Source organism: Gossypium arboreum, chromosome 6 (assembly GCF_025698485.1).
Source record: "Gossypium arboreum isolate Shixiya-1 chromosome 6, ASM2569848v2, whole genome shotgun sequence".
Lineage (NCBI taxonomy): Eukaryota > Viridiplantae > Streptophyta > Magnoliopsida > Malvales > Malvaceae > Gossypium > Gossypium arboreum.
Window position 1 is genome coordinate 12,355,759 of NC_069075.1, and position 20,198 is coordinate 12,375,956.

General features: G+C 31.9%; 1 non-coding gene across 1 annotated transcript; it reads left to right on the top strand.

Annotated features, from left to right (window-relative positions):
* The first annotated feature begins 6,235 nt into the window (after window positions 1–6,235).
* LOC128294612 (small nucleolar RNA R71) lies at window positions 6,236–6,342 on the top strand. The gene has a single exon (XR_008284920.1). It is a non-coding gene; the product is annotated as a small nucleolar RNA R71 (small nucleolar RNA).
* The last annotated feature ends 13,856 nt before the right edge of the window (window positions 6,343–20,198 follow it).

Here is a 20,198-nt window from a genome sequence, read left to right on the forward strand (position 1 = left end):
TGGGCAAACTAGTAAGCATCCAAGTTCAACTTTAATCAAACAGCCGAAATACATAGACTCTTAATATCTAGTAGAAAGCTAAATAAATGATTACTGAATATATATATATATAAATGTGCCTAGCCAAATATGTTTTAAATCAACAAAACAAATGACCCAAAAATATAAATGCAGAATATTGCAAACGTTTTAAAACTAACTTAGGCATAAAATTATCAATAAGAACCAACAATATAAGTGAAGCAATAACAATGTATAGAATTAATAGGATAAACAAGAATAAAGTAATACAAGTAATAATACTAAAAATAAAAATAGTAATAAAACAACAAAAATAATGTAAAGCAACTAGAGGTGCAAAAGAGGAAACCGATAGTGGTGGTCGGTGGTGGTCGTGACGGTGTACGGTGGTTGAATGGTCGGCGTTACCGGTTGAAGGTATGGGTGGTTATGTAAGTGGAATGGCGGAAAGAGGGAGGAGAGGAGAGGTTTTGTGGGCTATGGGAGGTGAACAAGGAAAGAGAATAAAGAAGAGGCAAGTATGAGGAGGAAAGGAGAGTGGGGAAGGTTAGTCCCCGGCAACTCGTCGGAGAATGGTGGCCAGAGTGGAAAGGATGAATAGTGAAAAAAGGGGTGAGATGAGTGAATAGTGGATGTTTAAATAGGAATGGGGGAAAATTAGGGTTAGGGATTTGATTTAAAAGAGGGACACGGTTGTGGAGGCCCAGTTTTAGGCTACACAGCCGTGTCCCACGCCCGTGTGTCACATTCTCAGCCCATGTTTTTTTGTGAAATTGTAAGTCAGTAACGTCCACGGCCTATGGCCACGCCCGTGTCCTAAGGTCGTGTGGAGCGCACAGTCGAGTCGCACGGTCGTGTGCTTATTCATTCGTTTCTCTCATGCTCGTGTTAGGTCCCACACGCCCGTGTCTTTGATTTGTGATTACTATATGATCATTCAATTCAGTGGTGCACACGGCCTATGGACACGCCCGTGTGTCGATGCCGTGTGTCCCACACGGCCACTTCGCACAGCCATATACTGATTCGTTCGCTTCTCCTACGCCCGTGTGAGTGTTAACACACCCGTGATATGTAAGCAGGATTGCCCACGGCCGTGGCATAAGCCCGTGTTCCATTCTGACTTATTGAAAGTTTCAAAGTTTATGCAAGTTCCCACACGGCCTTAGGCATGCCCATGCTCATGACCGTGTGACTTCCACGGCCGCCTTGCACAGCCATGGTAATTTAACGCATGTCGTGCCTCTACTGATTTTTGGGAAATTAAAGTGCAGTTTCAGCATGGTATGGGACACGCCCGTGGCCCTTAGCCGTGTGGTGTACACGGTCGTATCGTACGGTCGTGGTTATCTATCGCAGCCCGTATGTCATCCTATCTTGGAAAAATATTTGTCCTGTTTTAACACGGCCATGGACACGTCCGTGTCTTCAATCTGTGGTGTGCACAAGGCCTAGGACACGCCCATGTGTCAAGTCATGTGTGTCAAAATACCTGCAGTTAGATTATATATAAAAAATGAAAAAGAAAAATAAAGTAGATTAGTGGGGATAGTGCTCGGGTTGCCTCCCAAGGAGCGCTTATTTAAAGTCTAAGCTCGACTTTACCTTGTGAGCATATTCAAGCAAGTTCAGGAAGTCATAACTCATCTCCCTTATCTTCGAAATCCTTACTATTATAAAGTTTCAGACGATGTCCGTTTACCTTGAAAGTGCCGTGGGTTGGATGACTTACCTCTACTGTGCCACATGAAAAAACGGTTTGGACTACGAATGGACCTGACCATCGTGATTTTAACTTCCCAGGAAATAATTTGAGCCTCGAGTTGTATAGCAGGACAATATCTCCAGCTTCAAATTACTTGTGTTGCTTTAAACGAGCATCATGGTGGCTCTTCATGGCTTCCTTGTATAATTGTGAGTTTTCATATGCATTTTCTCACCATTCATCTAACTCGTTCAGCTGCATCAATATCTTCTCACCTGTAAGTTTGGGATCCAAGTTTAGGAATTTTATAGCCTAAAATGCTTTATGTTCTAGTTCAAATGGTAAATGACAACTTTTCCCATAAATAAGTTTGTAATGAGATATTTTTATGGGGGTCTTATAAGCAGTTCTATGGGTCCATAAAGCATCGACTACTTTCACTACCCAATCCTTCCTATTTGGCTCTATAGTCTTTTCTAAGATATGTTTAAGCTCTCTCTTTGCGAGTTCGACTTGTCCACTAGTTTGAGGATGGTAGGGGGTAGTTGTTCTATGGTAAACTCCATATTTCTTAAAGGTTCTATCAAATTGAGCATTACAAAAATGAGTACCCCTATCACTGATAATTACTCTAGGTGTTCCAAATCGAGAGAAGAGTTTCTTAAGGAACTTCACCACCACTCTAGCGTCATTAGTAGGTAAAGCTTGGGCTTCCACCTATTTGGACATATAATCAACAGCTACTAAGATGTATTTATTCCCAAATGAGCTAGAGAATAGACCCATAAAATCAATACCCCACACATCAAATATTTCACATTAAAGCATATAAGTTTGAGGCATTTCGTCTCGTTTAGAAATATTACCTATTCTCTGGCATTTATCACAAAAAGTAACATACCTGTTGGCGTCTTTGAATAGTGTGGGCCAATAAAAACCTGATTCGAGTGTTTTATGTGCGGCCCTAGTCCCACTGTAATGTCCTTCAGTCAGTCCTGAGTGGCAATGTTCTAAGATTTTAATTGCTTCTGACTTCGTAACGCATCTTCTAATGACTTGATCTGCAAATATACGAAAAAGAAAAAGATCTTTCCAAAAGTAATTTTTCACATTAGTAAAGAAGCGTTTCTTTTCCTAATGTGTCAACCATTTTGATGCAACGTTAGCAGCTAAATAATTTGCAATGTCTGCAAACCAAGGTTCCTCTGAGTTAGATAAAGCAAAGAGTTGTTTTTCAGGGAATGAGTCATTTATCTTATGTTCATCAAGCTCCTTGAAATGTGGGTTTTCTAATCTGGATAGATGATCTACTGTAAGATTTTCTGCTCCCTTCTTATCTTGAATTTCTAAATCGAATTCCTGCAATAATAAAATCCATCTTATTAGTCGAGGTTTTGCATCTGTTTTAGTAAGGAGGTATCGAAGTGTTGAATGGTCAGTGTAAACAACTTTAGATAATATTAAATATGGTCTAAATTTATCGAATATAAAAACCACAGCTAGCAATTCTTTCTCAGCCGTCGTATAATTTTCTTGTGTGGCTGTCAATGTCTTACTAGCATAATAGAACGATTGAAATGCTTGTCTTTTCGCTGTCCAAGAATCGCACCTATTGCAAAATCACTCGCATCACACATTAGTTCAAAGGGTAAATTCCAATCAGGTGTAACTACAATTGGAGCATTAATTAATTTATCCTTAAGAGTGTTAAATGCTCCTAAACATTCCTGGTTGAAATTAAAAGACACATATTTTTCTAGTAAATTCGTTAAAGGCTTAGCTATTTTAGAAAAATCCTTAATAAATCTTCTATAAAATCCAACATGACCTAAAAAACTTCGACTAGCCTTAACTGAATTAGAGGGAGGTAATTTTTCAATGGTTTCAACTTTCGTTTTGTCAACCTCGATCCCCTTCTAGAAATTTTGTAGCCTAACACAATTCCTTCACGAACCAAGAAGTGACATTTTTCCCAATTCATTACAAGGTTCGTTTCCTCACATCTCATTAGAACTCGTTTTAAATTTTTAAGGCAAAGATGGAAAGAGTCACTGAATATTGAGAAGTCATCCATGAATACCTCCATAATGTCTTCCATGAGTTCATCAAAAATGGCCAACATGCATCATTGAAAAGTAGTAAGAGCATTACATAATCCAAAAGGCATTCATCGATAAGAAAACGTACCGTATGGACATGTAAATGTCGTTTTCTCTTGGTCTTCTGGAGTTATTGGGATCTGGAAGTAACTCGAAAGTCCATCTAGGAAGCAATAGTACGTATGTCCAGATTATCTTTCCAACATCTGATCAATGAATGGTAAAGGGAAGTGATCTTTTCTTGTGGCATCATTCAATTTCCTATAGTCAATGCAAACTCTCCACCCCTTGACTGTTCGTGTTGGGATCAATTCGTTCTTCTCATTAGTCACAACAGTCATGCCTCCTTTTTTAGAGACAACCTGTACAGGACTCACCCAAGAACTGTCAAAAATAGGACAAATAATTCCAGCATCTAGAAGTTTAATTACCTTAGCTTTTATGACTTATTTCATGTTAGGATTCAGTTGTTTTTGAGCTTGCACACAAGGTTTATATTCATTTTCCATTAAAATTTTATGTGTGCAGAAAGAAGGACTGATCCCTCTTATGTCAGAAATCTTCCAAGCTATAGCTCTTTTATGCTCATTCAACACTTAAAGTAATTCGTCCTTTTCGGTTGGCTGCAAATCTGAAGCAATGATCACTGGTAATGTGGAATTATTTCTGAGAAACGCATATTATAGGTAATTTGGTAGTTTCTTCAATTCCAATTTAGGAGGTTCTTCAACGGAAGGTTTTGATTTTAATTCATTGTTTACCTCAATACCCTCATATCTCTTCTGTCTCAATGACGGATCATTAGAATTTAGTTTAGCTTTTGTCTTACCTATCGTAGAATCATCGTCATTTACTACCTCTCCTTGGGTAAGACACAGTCAATGTGTCCTTATGTACGATTTCCTATAAATAATTTTGGGTAGCATGATCAATAGAATCAATAAAATAACAGGAGACATCTTCGTCACCTACCCTAAGCATAAGTTTACCATCACTCACATCAATAACAGCCTTAGCAGTGGCTAAAAATGGGCAACCTAAAATTAAATGCACCTCAACATCCTCATCCATGTCAAGCACAACAAAATCAACAGGGAATATGAATTTATCTACTTTTACGAGTACATCCTCGATAATACCTCTAGGATATTTAACAGATATATCAGGTAGTTGAATACTCATCCTAGTAGGTTTTGGTTCCCCAAGGCCAAGTTTCTTGAACATTTTGTAAGGCATCAAATTAATGATAGTGTCTAAATCAGCTAGTGTCTTTTCAACATTTAAACTACCAATTAAGCTGGGAATAGTAAAACTCCCTGGATCTTTCAGTTTGGTTGGCAATTTATTTTGAAGTATGGCTGAGCACTCCTCGTTGAGTTCTATTGTAGACAACTCTTCAAACTTTCTTTTATTTGTTAAAAGCTCCTTCAAAAATTTTGCATATGTAGGCATCTGCGAGATAGCTTCAACAAAAGGTAAGTTAATATGCAACTGTTTAAAAAGTTCAAGAAATTTACCGAATTTTGCATCCATACGATCTTTTTTCAACTTTACTGGATATGGGATTGGTGTTTCACTTGTTTCAGGTTTTACCTCCTCATCTTCTTTTCTGGCAGCTTCTTGTGGCAACTTCTTTTTAGATTCAACTAACACTTTCCCACTCCTTAGTGTAACTACTTTCACATGGTCTTTTGGATTGGGTTCGGTCTTACTAGGTAGACTCCCTAGTGGTCTCTCTGAAATCATTTTAGCCAGCTGTCTTATTTGATTCTCGAGCCCTTGAATTGATACTTGCTAATTTTTAAGTGCAGTTTTAGTATTCTGAAAACGGGTTTCCGCTACTGAAATAAACTTTGTCATCATCTCCTCAAGGTTCAGTTTTTTCTCTTGCTAGTAAGGTTGTTGTTGGAAGCCTGAAGGGGGTGGTAGTCTCTAATTCCCTTGGCCTCTCCATGAGAAATTTGGGTGGTTCTTCCAACCTGCATTATAAGTGTTACTGAAAGGATTATTTTGAGGTCGAAAATTATTACCCATATAATTCATTTGCTCGTTCTCCATGTTGGAGCCGTAGGGTGGGTATTCTGAATTGCTTATTCCACCTTCACTTGCATCACACTGCATTACTGGATGTACCTGCGTAGAACCAAGTAAACCATCAATCTTCTTATTTAAGAATTCTACCTTATTTGAAAGCATAGTAACCGAGTCGACGTTAAAAACGCCGATTACTTTTGTCGGCTTTGTCCTCATGACTTGCCATTGATAATTGTTCAGTGACATCTCTTCTATGAACTCATAAGACTCTTCAGGTGTCTTATTATTGATAGTTCCTCCAGCAACTACATCGATCATTTGTCTAGTTGAGGGATTCAAACCGTTGTGGAAAGTTTGAACCTGTAGCCAAAGAGGTAACCCATGGTAGGGGCACCTTCTCAATAAATCCTTGTATCTCTCCCATGCATCATAAAGGGTTTCTAAATCCATCTACACAAAAGAAGAGATATCATTCCTCAACTTTTCCGTTTTAGCCGGCGAAAAATATTTAAGTAAAAATTTTTCGGTCATTTATTCCTAAGTAGTGATTGACCCTCGTGGTAACGAGTTCAACCACTATTTAGCCTTATTTCGTAATGAAAAGAGAAATAACCGAAGGCGAATGGCATCATCAGAAACGCCATTGATCTTAAAGGTGTCGCAGAATTCCAGAAAATTTGCTAAATGAGTGTTTGGATCTTCATCTTGCAAACCATCAAACTGAACAAACTGTTGTATCATTTGAATTGTGTTAGGTTTCAGTTCAAAATTATTTGCAGCAACAGCAGGTCTAACTATACTTGATTCAGTTCCTGTTAAAGTAGGTTTAGTATAACCATACATAGTACGAGGAACAGGACTCTGATTTACTAGGTTTGCAGTAACCACAGGAGGTAGCGGATTATTCTTATTATCAATCATCTCCTCAATTGTAGTATGGATATCGTCCTCTCGCTCTTCCTCTATGTATTGTAGGCTTCCCCTTATTTCTCTCTGATTTCTGCCAGCTGTGATCTCAATCTCGCTGTCAAAAAGCAACGGTCCTGACGGGTTCCTTCTAGTCATAAACTAGAGACACCTGCCAGAAGCAAACAGAAGAAAGATTAGAAAATAAAAATTAAACTAAAAACAAAAAGTAAATTGCAATAAAAGTAAAAATGGCTAAAGTAATAATATCAAGCTTCCTAATATCTTAGTCCCCGGCAACGGCACCAAAAACTTGATAATCGCTAAACTAACTAAAAAAAACTCGACTAAGGCAAGCGCACCTATCGAACAGTAGTATAGTTATGGTGAGACCAAAAATATCGTATCAACGAGGACTAAAAGTATTAGTAATTACTATCTTTTTATTATCTAGCCTAAGAGTTAAAGGAATGTTTTTAAACTAAGACTAATTATCTAATTGACTTAAAGAAAATAAGACAGAGATGAAAGTTGAAAAAATACTTTTGACAACCGATGGAAAAGACAATACCCAAGGAATAATCCACCTAGACTTCACTTATTACTTCTGAATTAGACGATTTATTTACTTGACTTAATACGTAGAAATCCCTGATTTATGTCATTATCTCTCTCGAGACTAAAAATAACTGACTCTAGGTTAATTAATTGAAAATCTCTTTCTAATTAAAACCCCTATTGTCGCATTAAATCGATCTATGGATTCCCTTATTAGATTTAACTCTAATCCATCAGATTTATGTCGTCATATCCCTAGGATTACATGCAACTCTGCTTAATTATGGGGGATCTATTCTTAAACAGTGACTTTTATTCCACTGAATAAGTACATCAAAACCTGAATTAATATCCTGAAATATTAAAACAAGGATTAAAACTCACAATTAAGAATAAGAACAAGTATTTATCATATAATTCAAATAGTAATAAGATCTGTTTTAAGCTTCATCTCCCCTGGGTATTTAAGGAGTTTAGTTCATAATGATAGGGGAAAACATCTCAAAATTGGGAAAACAACAAAATATAAAGAAACCCAAAGAACTTCTAAGGAAATTGAATGGAGATCTTCAGTCTTGAAGTAGATCCTGCTTCCAAGCTGATTCCGATGGTTGTCTTCGAATATTTTCTGCTTTCTCCTCTGCGTGCCCCCTTTGATCCTCTTCTAAGGTGTTTATATAGACTTTGGAATGCTTCAAAAACCTCAAAATTAGCCTTTTCCGAGTAGAATTAGACTTGAGCTCGATAGGGACACGGCTGTGTGCCACGCTCGTGTGAAGGTGCTCAAGCCGTGTGTAATTCTGAGTTGGTTTTTAGTCAACACGGTCATGACACACGGGCGTGTAGCCTACTCGTGTGTCACATACGGGCGTGTGGATTACCCGTGTGGAAGTGCCCAGGCCGTGTGAAACACTGAATTAGGTCTATTTTGTCCGTTTTTGGCCCGCTTCTTGCTTTTTTGCTTTCCTAAGCTCTCCTGAGTATAAAACACGAAATTAAAAGATTAGGAGCATCAAATTCATTAAATTTTATAATAAATATCCAAAAATATGTCAAGCGTGGGATTAAAATATGTTACATTTGAGATTTATCATTAAGCACATAATCGATAAAATTTCTTATTAGAATTTTCATATAACATTCCTTTCCTAATGCAGACCATGCAATAATATTAAAATAAATTTTCTTTTTAACTCGGATTTGTGGTCCCAAAACTACTATTCTGATTTCACTGAAAACGGACTGTTACAGAAGATGTCATGTTTTTTATACCAATTTCTTTCTTGATAAGTCCATGAATAATAGAAGGTTGAACGATATTGGAAACAACATGTCCTTGCTGGTTTTTTTACAAATATGACATCTATGCTTTGCCCAAGGTTTATTATTTTTAGTTTTCGTTTGAGCCAAAGTTTGGCTGAAATTTTGTTAAACTGTCTCGTGATGAAAGACTTGAGTTTCCAATGTGTTGAATTTATTTTCCAAACGCTCTTGCGCCTCCTTGAAATTTTTCTGAAGTTTGTCGAATAGTGTTGTAACTTGGTCCATGGTATCCATGAATGAATCATGCTCTTCGTCCTTACTACGTGTACATACCATTATTAGAGGCTGAAATCAAAACACTTAGAAAAAAAAATAAAAATAAAAATAAAACCAAAAGCAAACCCCACTATTATGCACTCAGGAATAAAAATCAAATTATCAATGAAGTAAGAATTAATCTTATGATTCTTTTAAAAGTGTTTATATCAATTAATTAGAATGTATTAGAATCAAACTAACAAAGTAAATCTAGTAGTATTATGAGTCCAAAATCAGCTAGACGCCAAAAAATTGTGTTGCACGCAGGTAGGAATGTGTAACGTGCTTTAACTTACTAACACAAAAAACAATAAAGTGTTAGAATGTGTAAAAGAACAATAAAAAGCAAAAACAAATGAAAACCTAAGACTAAGAGTCAATGAAATTCCCAGAAACTCGAAAACTTGAAAAAAAATTGTGAAGCAACTTGACAAACTTTGTTGAAGGTGTTCCCGATTTCCAAAAATCACAAAATTTAAATTGGAGCCTCCTCAAATAATGTATATTTGATTTGGAAATTTTTGCACGAAATTCAACCCATATGATTTTTTTTTAGTTTATTCTTTCTTCATATTTTTCTTTTTTGTACTTTTTCAATACTTTTTTTGTGGGAAATAATTTTTTATATTCTAAAATAGTGCCAATAAATAGTATGTAAAATTTCAAATCATTTGAAAAACATTTACCCGTTGAAAAATATTTTTTTCCGAAAACTTTCTGGGTAAAACAAAATTGTTTTGAGGCTATTTGTTGGAAATCAATTTTATAAGAACACCTAAAATGCCTAAATCTAATACCAAATGATAAGGATGATTGCGGAATAAGAATAATAGTTTGTCCAAGTCGCAGATTTGACTTAAAGTTCTAGACGTTCAAAAAGAAACTTGGATCTTGAAACAACCTGAAACACAAACGAATTCAAGTTAGATAAAAAAAATTGAAGAAAAAAATTGAAATAAATAAACTAAGATAAGTAAAACAGAACAATAAAGAAGAAAATAAGGAAGATAGATGGAAAAGATGGAACGTGGAGTGTGGAAGTCCTAAGCAGCCTTGATAATAAAAAGAATCTACAACCCCTTTCAAGCAACTCTAATTTCCCCTCAAGGAAAAAAAAAACTTGGTAAGAAAAAGTCTGAATATGATTCTCACAATCTGAAAAGATTGTTAAAACTATTCTAAAAGAAAACTCAAGAAAAATTCTTAAAAAAGAAAAACTCAAAGAGAAGTTGAATAATAATCAATTGAATGAATTGTATACAATGAAAAGGCCTTTATATGGGCTAGTTAAATAAATCTAAATAAAACTCTTAAGTATATTACAACTCTAATTAACCTAATTAAGAAGTAGTTTTAAACTAAACTTTCTTCTTGATATAAAATTCTAAATAACTTAAAATACTTAACAATTATAAAAATTCAGAATAATAAAATAATAAGAGCTTATAAATACAATATTGAGCTCATATATAATAAAAATTAAGCCTAAAACTCAAACCTAATATGATTTAAACTCAATTAAAACCTAAAACTCGTAATTCTCGTTATAATCCCGTCTAGAAATTCTGCTCGCTCAATATTCACTAAAATGATCATAGCTTGAGCTCCCGAACTCAAAATCGAGTGATTCAAAGTGCGTTTCGAAGCTAAGAGATAGATCTTAAAAAGCCATGAGGAAATCTTATCCAAGAAATGTCTGGATTCCATCCAAAAAGTCGTCGCAAATCTGATGATTTTCCAAACTTGAAAATTGACAGCTTCGATTAATGAAATTTAATAAATTTCACCCCATCCGTGCATATATCAGTTCTAGTTTTAACAGGTACATACACATAAGAAAGACAGTGAAAGCTCTAAAGTACTCAACTGAAAGCTTGTCTCCACTCCATGTTTCCTTTGGAGTCATATTTTTCACTACTCGCATAGGACTTCATTCAAAACATGTATTGTTTAATTAACTACTTCAAGCCAGAAGGTCTTGGGAGTTTTCTTTTCTGAAAGAATACAATGAACCATATTCATGATGGTTCTATTCTTTCCCTCCACAACTTTGCACTTTTGTGGTGTGTATGTAGTTGTCAATTTTTTTACCAATCATGTTGTTATGTTAACTTAGCCGTTATTTTGGACATTGAATGCTAATTTGAATATGATAGAAAGCCTATTTAAAATATGCGCAACAAATTATAAACACATGTATACTTATAACATAAACATGTTGGATATGAAAAACAAATAGTATCAAAAAAAATTTAGGAGGACCATTTTCTTTTCTATTTTTATTTTAAAAACATTAAATCCAAGTTAATGGGGAAGTTACACACATGTTTACAATTCAATTTGCTTATTTTAAATATGCTTCACATCAAAATTAAACTAGCATTAACACCCAAGCTAATGACTAAGTTAACAAAAGAACATATTTAATATGATATTGGTAATTTCAAAATTCAATTAGAATAATTTGAGGTTTAGAAACAATTTAATATATGTCGTACACGTACATGACTGATCACATTATTTTGTGTGTTCAAATTATTATGATTTTTTAATGGAATTATGATAGTTTTATACTTTAGCATTTTTGTTTATGTAGATTTGACATGTTTATTTATATGCATCATATTTATTTAAATTTTTGGATAGTTTAAATTTTTATAATTCGTTATAATGACTCATTTAAAAATTATTTTATATAAATTATAATACATATTATAGTTTTATTGCGCATATTTTACTTTTAGTGTCATCAAATATTCCTTTTTCTTTTTTTGACATGTCTTAATACATCTCATATTTTATATCTTTTATTATTGTTTGTTTTAACTTTAAATTCATTTATTTAAAATTAAATTATTACACATTAATAAAAATAATACGCGAAATGAGAGAATATTCTACTGGTCTAAATTTTTAGGAAAATTAATATTTTAATTTTAGGATTGCATAATAGGTTGTCGAATATGATTTCTTTTTCTTTAGCTATATATTTTTTATTAGCTCAAAATTCAACCTAATTCATCTAAATAAATTCAATTTGACCATAAAAGTTAAAGAATATAAACTCGAATTTGAGCAAAATTTAAAGTAGACATTAACTTCAAAACTTAAATAACCGACAACTTAAAATGATTTCAATCAAAATAGCCTTAATTTGAAATTATTGAAACTAATATTATGAGATAAGTCAAACCTAAATTAATCATAAAATTTTTAAGTTCCAACTTGAAATTTGAGTCTCAAAATTTATTCGAACTCAAAAATCAAACTTCAAACTTAAATGATGTGAACCCAAAATAAACTTAGCTCGAAACAATTCAAACATAAAATTAATATGAAATTAAAAATAATGTGAACACAAATCTATCTCGAAATAAAATGACTTAAGAATTTTACAATTTAATTTAAATCGACTCAACCCCAAATTAATTCAATTTTCCTCAATTGTTATATTACCCAAAAAACTGTCACGTGTAAATTTATTTATTATTTTAAATACCAATTGAAAACACAATAAATTTTAAATTTCTTTTATAAAATTAAAAAACCTCACTACGACTATATCGAATAATTCTTCAATTTACATTTACTTATGTGCGGTGAAGATGAGATCTTACTAGTCTAGAATGCTAGTAGCACAGTAATTGAAAGCGTTAACTTCTTGTTGTTTTTCACATTGATATAATCCCTAAATCTGGTACTGATTTAGTCTTGTGGTAAAACCAATTATGATTCGCTCGCACAGTTCTGACTCTTGTTGTCCAACGCAATTGGTAATTGCATCAAATTGACATAAACAATGCCTTTCTATAAGGCAAACTTGACAATGAAGTCTACATGTCCCAGCCTCCCAGTTTCAAGCATCCTAATTTTCCAAATTATGTCTAACGGTTGCAAAACGTCATTTATGGACTCCAACAAGCACCTAAAACATGGTATGATGCTCTTACAACTTTCTTGGTGAAAGTTGGATTCAAAATGTCTGAATGCGACAATTCTCTAGTTGTCCTACATAATATGGGAGCTACTCTTTATATATTGATATATATGGACGATTTATTATTTCTTCTTCAAAATGTTATTCAATTACTTGTTAAACAATTTTCATTAAATATCTTGGATTGTTGCATTCTTTCCTGAATAATATTAAAGTTCTTTGTGATGAAAATGGGTTATTCTTAACTCAATCTAAATATAATCAAAAGGTACTTCATTATTATAATATGCACGAAAATAAAGGTATTCAATTGCTTATGAGTAAAGGTATTCAATTGCTTATGAGTATGTTTGAGACATTAATTGTTTATGATGAAGCTCCTAAAATAAATGCCAAGGACTATAGGAGAGTGTCCTAGAAAACTTCAATATCTATCTTTCACAAGACCAGACAAATCTTTCTCAATCAATAAGCTTACTCAATTCAGCAACTCCCCATCCGCCAATCACTAGAAAGCAATAAAAAGTTTCCTTCGATATCTCAAGGAAACGTCTTTTTTATAGCATACGTATTTCCTCTAAGGCCATTCTGCTCTCTACATGTATGACAATGTCGTTGGGCTAGTGATATCATCGATTGTTATTCTGTCATCGGGTATATCATCTATTTTGGGTCTACTCCAATTTTTTGGTGTTCTAAGAAACTAACACTACTTCTCATTTATTTATGAAAGTAGAATATAGTGCTGTAATTGTTGCTCTTTCCGAAACAAATTAGATAGCACACTTGCTCAAAGACCTCCATGTCTTACTTTCACCTTGCCATTGATTATATGACAATATTGGTGTCACCTATATTGCTACAAATTCAGTGCATCAGTCCAAATTAAAACATTTAGAAATTTATATTCACTTTGTTCATGAACAAGTGCGATGTTGTCAAGTTTGTTTTACTTATATTCATTCCCCTGACCAACTTGCTGATCCTTTCACCAAGATTTTGTGGAATTTTACCTTTCAATGAATCCTTCCCAAGTTAGGTGTTGTTGCACCACACCTAACTTACACTCATTATTTACTTTCTTTAATTTTTATTCTCTGCAAACTTTTTTTTCTCTATAATGGGATTTTATGTAATTTTTATAATGATTTTACAGATGAATAAGATCTTCTCATGAGAAAAACAATGAGAAGGTTTTGAACTTTTGAATTACACTTTGTTTCTTGATTTCCATTTCACCCTTACTTTATCTCCCACAAACAAGTGATTAAATCATAAAACTAGAATCAGTAGTCATTTCATGACTATATGGTTAAGAAAAGGTGGATTATCTTTAGAACGATATCATAGCTTAATTAAACCCTAAACTTAAAAAAAGGAAAATACAATCATTAATAATAATCGAAGAAAAGGGGTTGTGAATTAATTGTTATTTTGGTATTCATAGCTGGGCTCATAACACGAAGCGGTCAAGAAAGAAAAGAAAATTATACTCCAAATATCTTTCCTTTCAATCTTTCTAATCTGTCAAATTGAATTCCAGGTCTCGCAGATATTGCAGTCTCTTTCTTTCCATTTCATTTTTCTTTTCTTTTTTGTTTAATCTATCACCTTCTTATCATGCAACTGTTGATGGATATGACGTAAAGTAATTCATAAAAAATAAAAAAGGGAAAAAGCTTTTGCTTAAGAACTGAAATAAGCCTACATTTTTATTATAGGATACTCAACTTATTGAGAATTAAGCTTACTTTAATATTTATATCATTTTCTTTTTACTATATCCATTTTCATCTTTTAATTTTAATATTCTAAAAATTAGATAATCTGATGTTATAAGATTATACCACATTTGTATTTGAAATTTTATATAAATTTTAAAATATTACAATTTTAAAGTGTTACATTCAATAATTTAATAACTAAATCAATAGTAAAATATATTAGACCATCAATTCTTATTTCAATCAATTCGATCGATTTAACCAATAATTATTAATTAATTAATTAAAATTTTATAAAAATAAAAAATTTATAAAACTCGTTCAACCTATATAACTGTCAATTTTATTTTAATTTTTTATTCTTCTAAATTTCAAGTAATTTTTGAGTCAATTAATTCAATTTCTTTACTTAAACTGTTATATAGATCAACTATCCATTTGTCCAATCCTATCATATTTTAATAACATTAATTACATAATCAAATCTTAATAAAATTTAAATTTAGAGACCAAAATAGATCTATTGGTCAAATTTAAAAATAAAATAAATAAATAATAGTATAAATTATTAAAATAAATAAATAATAGTATAAATTTAAAACAAACTAATTTATTAAATTTAGGGACTGAAAATTATATTATCCTTTTATTATATCCTATCAAGCGGCATTGCCACCCACATACATTCACTGCCTTTCCACTGCGTCAAAATTTATAAACCAGTGACGTCTCTCTTAACATTTCTCCTTTGCTTTTATTCTTATGCTGTTGTGATGGATTCGCGTACTATGCCCTCTTTTTTACCCTTTTATCTGTCTCTTCGAGCCCTAGCCCTGGGAACTTCTGCTCTTAGACCCCTAACCCTAACTCTAACCCTGACATAAAAACCCTTAACTCAGATGTTGCAATAAAAAGGGAAGAACCATAAGTTAAACCTTCTCTTTCTTTTTGGGTTTATTGGCTTTTATAGCAAAATAGCAGTATTAATGTTATGGAAAAACTAATATACATACATTATGTTTGAAGAAATGAAAAACGAAAAAGAAATGTTACTTTAAAAAAAAAAAAGGAAAACGAAAAAGAAAGTTGTCCCACCCTAGGAACTCTTTTCCTTTCTCTAGGTTTTCTTAATAATTTAGTTGTGGGACACGGGAATTTAGAAGTGATCATAAGTTAGATTTACATCATATTAATACATTTAGTTAGATTTTAAATATTAATTTAAAATTTTATTTAAATCCGTACATATTTATAAATGGCTAATTTAAGAGACTTATTTATATTATTTTTAAAAATTTTAAAATGTATTTATATTATTTTTAATTTAATATTTAATATTTTTATATATTTTATTTATTAAAATATATATAATCATTTTAGTAATTTTAATGTTTAAATCATTATTATATATTTAACTTTTATATGTTATAAATTACGTAATATAGAAAAATAGCATAATGTAAAATATTACTAACCTAAAAATGGGTCAAGCCGAGTTTGGATCTTGAATGTTCAAGTCCAAACTCGGTTCATATTTTAAACGGACCTAATTTTTTTTGCTCAAACTCATTTTTCGAACTTAATATTTTTACCTAAATCCTTTCAAATTTCGAATAGATCTTCAAGCTTAAACAATTAACCGAACTATGAACAAGTCTAATTGAAGTTGAGTTATTTAATTATATAATATATATTTAGAAAATCACACATAATTAAATATGAACCTGAGAAACTATAAATTTTAACATCTTTATTTTGCATTTTCAATTTTCAATTAAAATCTTATTTATATTTATCTATTCTTATAAATATATTTTATTACATAATTTTTTTATTTACACTGCTCAGTATTGTGTTTTAATATGTTGTCAGTGGCCAACAACGTAAGGATGCAATAGTCAATCTCATTATTTTATACTCCAATGGTGAAAATTCAATCACGAAAGCCCTCTCTGATTTATGAGTTTAGAAAAATAGGGTAATATAATTTTATTTATATTTATTTTGGTGCCTATAATTTTTTTATTTTGATGCTTAAATTTAAAATATATAAAAATTGATGATGTGATATAATTGGGGTCACATTTAATATTTTAATAATTAGATCAGTGGTTGAACATGTCATATCATTAATTTTTTATTCAATCAGTTTAATCGATTCAACTGACATATCAACAATAATTAAATAAGTAAATAAGAATTCATAAAATCTAAAAATATTAAAAAGTATATACAAAAATCTTCAACTATTAATTTTTGTCTCAATTTTTATTTTACCAATTTTAAGTAATTTTAAATCAAATAGTTCAACCCATTTGTTCAATTCATTATATGGATTAATTCTTAGCCCTACAACTTAGTCTTCTTATTTTCAGTAGCAGTAATTACATCATTAAATATAGATACTAAAGTAGAGCTAATTTTTAATTTTGAGAACAAATTATATTATAAAAAAAAACTGTCAAATGCATTTATTGCAAACTCTTAATTATGTTCAATGGTTTGTGTGATTTTACACCACGAACATTAGACTTTGGTCCATCGTTGTTCTTTGGCTTTTATGATATTACAGTTAATATTAATAGTTACAGATGAGACTATTAACTTTATAAAGCACGAGTGACTACTTTCATATCGACAATCCTTCTTTGAAATAACAAAATTATTAAGACGATATCAATATTTGCCTTGATTATATGTAACTTTCAATGCAGCTAATGAGAGTTGGATTGGTTTAGTGCCGAGTCAAATTATCAAGTTGAACATGGAAGAAAATATTGCAAACTGATACTGCAGGGTGTGCTGTATCGCGTACCAAGGTCTTTAGTGAAAACTATATATGGAAAGTAGTTCAACAGAAAGTTTTGCATACATTCACATACGACTACAACACTTATGTACTCGATCCACTGCTTCCCTGGAAGAAGCACATGTATGTATGATGTTTTGCCGTTTGTATAACATCCCTTTCAATGTAAGCAAGCTAAGCTAGCATAGTATAAGATTCTCCAATAATAAAAGACCTTTTTTTTTTTTCTAAATTTAACTGCAGCATCAGGATATATATATATATATATATATTAATATCGGAATGCATGAAATATTCTATATGCTAGACTTGTATTCATCGTGCACAACATGATATAGTCTTTGATAATGAGAGTTTGCAACCAAATCCCGTCTTGAAAGTGAAAGGAGAATATATATATGCTTATATATGTGAGCTAAAAAACAAGGATAGGTACCATGGTAGCGATTGCAGAAAGCAGTATTAATTCAGTAAGATAGGAGCATAGCATAAGAAGAAGGGGGTAGTGTTAGTGTGTGGCACAAAGAAATTTAGGTGGATTCATAGGGAGACAATTTGTTGAAGCTTGATTGGAGCCGTATCTAATGGACGCATGGTGCTCTCATACACACTTAGCTTTCATAGATGGGGAGAGAGAGAGAGAGAGACATTCGGGCTGTCCCACTTGGTTTACCAGCTTTTTGTAGTTGAAAACAACTTTATCTTTTCCATATTTTCTATGTTAATAATTGCGGATTAGATGCTATGGGTGGGACTAACAATGAGTGTAAGAGATTTTTAATATCTCAAGGAAAAAAGATTTTGTCTAGCGTGTTCTGTTCATCTTCACTCCCCCTTGTCCTTTTATCTATCAAATTTTTGCCCCTTCCAAAAATCACACCCTTTATTACTCTTTTATTACGCAAGCTTCAATGAGAATAAAGTATATTTTATGATAAATTATTTATATTTTTCAGAATAATTGTATCGAGAAGATTTATTATTGCTGCTGGTGATGAATACTCTAATTACAATAAAAAAATTCTTAAATTTTTTATGTTTTAGAATAACATCAAACTTCAATTAAATTCAAAATTTAGCCTAATTAGGCTTTGAAATAGAAAAAAAAGTTAATTTTATTACGTTAATTTATAAGATTAAAACTCAAAAGTTTATACTAACTTAATTCGTATTCTCCCTTATTTTTTCGGCAAACAGTAATAACTCATCGACTCTCCCCTCTCTCCTTCCCTCCTCTTTGATCCTTTCTTTCATCTCCATCTTTTCATCTCACTTTCTTTCTCCTTTCTTTTACTTATTTCGGGCTCCTTTGTCCATCGTTGATCTTCATTTGTTAGTTGAGGTTGTTCTCCAACCTTTATCTTTCTCATTTCCTTTATAGGAATTAGAATAAAGTTGAACAAGGGCAAATATTGTTAAATTTATTATTGTTTCACAATTGACATATTTTACTCTATCATCCATCCACTCTATTATAAATAAATAATCTTAAAAATCATTATCATCTTCATAGATATTAAATGTACCATCTCCGCTTCATCTCACTCCACTTCAATTTAATTATTGTTATTTATTTTTAGTATTTTCAATTTTTTTAAAATCAAATAAATATTTAAACATAAAATATATGGTTTTTTCTGTATGATGTTATTACATTTTTACCTTTTTAATAGCTTATATACACAAGAATAAAATGATAATTTTATATAGTAAAATAAGTCAGGTCGAGGCCTAGTAAACAATTATCGTAACCGTTCCATGCCCATTATCCAAAATAGAAAATCCACCCCACCAGCCCCACATCCACTTTTCAAACAAAAAAATTCACTCCATTCGAAATGAATCAATTTGGGTTTTGTCATCTTTATTCCTTCCTCACCCATTTTCCCTCTTTCTTTCTTTTTTTCTCTCCCCCTTTCCTTCCATCCATCACCTCTCTTTCCTTTTTGCCATGTCTCCTTCTTCTTCATCCACCTTTTTTTTTTTACATGATAGGCTTGTGTTGCTCGAAATAATAATTTTCCTAAGACTTTGTCCCCTAGCTACTCCTTAGGAAGCTTTTTTGAGTCGACGAAGATCCAAGTTTTCTTGAGTCAATGGTGATTCAATGTTCTTGGGTATGTGGTAACTTGATTAATTGAGTCCAAACTAGTTTTTCTTTACATCTGATTTAAAGATTTACATTTTATGAGGTTTGAAAAGTTTTTGTGAGGGGCAAATTCATTGATGTCAGATCCAATACACTCATTCGTATATTTCATTCTAGTAGTTGAGCACCCAATGGTGTGGTTCAATACACCGATCCGTATATTTCATTATTATGGTTGAGCACCAATTATGTGACTTTCGCATTCTTATTAGTGTTATTTCGTAATGTTTGATATTTTCTCGACATGATTTGGCTTTCAACTAAGTATTTATTTAATGTATGTTTCTTTAGACATAATTTTCAATATACTAGTCTACATATCAATTAAAATTCTATTTGAAAAAAAAACCTTGAACATTCACTTAAAAATATCAATTTTTTACTATTCAACCTAACAAATGTTGGTATTATAAATACTTTTGCAAGTTAATGTTATAGAGAAATAAAACTCATTTCACCCTAAACGAGTTTAATATAACTTGGATCAATTATACTAGACATTCTCTAACTATTGTACATAATTTAAGTTAATCCCAAATTTCAAAATGTTATACTTGTATCATCAAATAATTTTATCAAGACATCTCTTTGTTAGCTTAGTCGTACCTTAGATATTAAATGTTTGTTTGGATCTAATGTAGAGCATATTTATAATATGTGATCAAATATTAAATC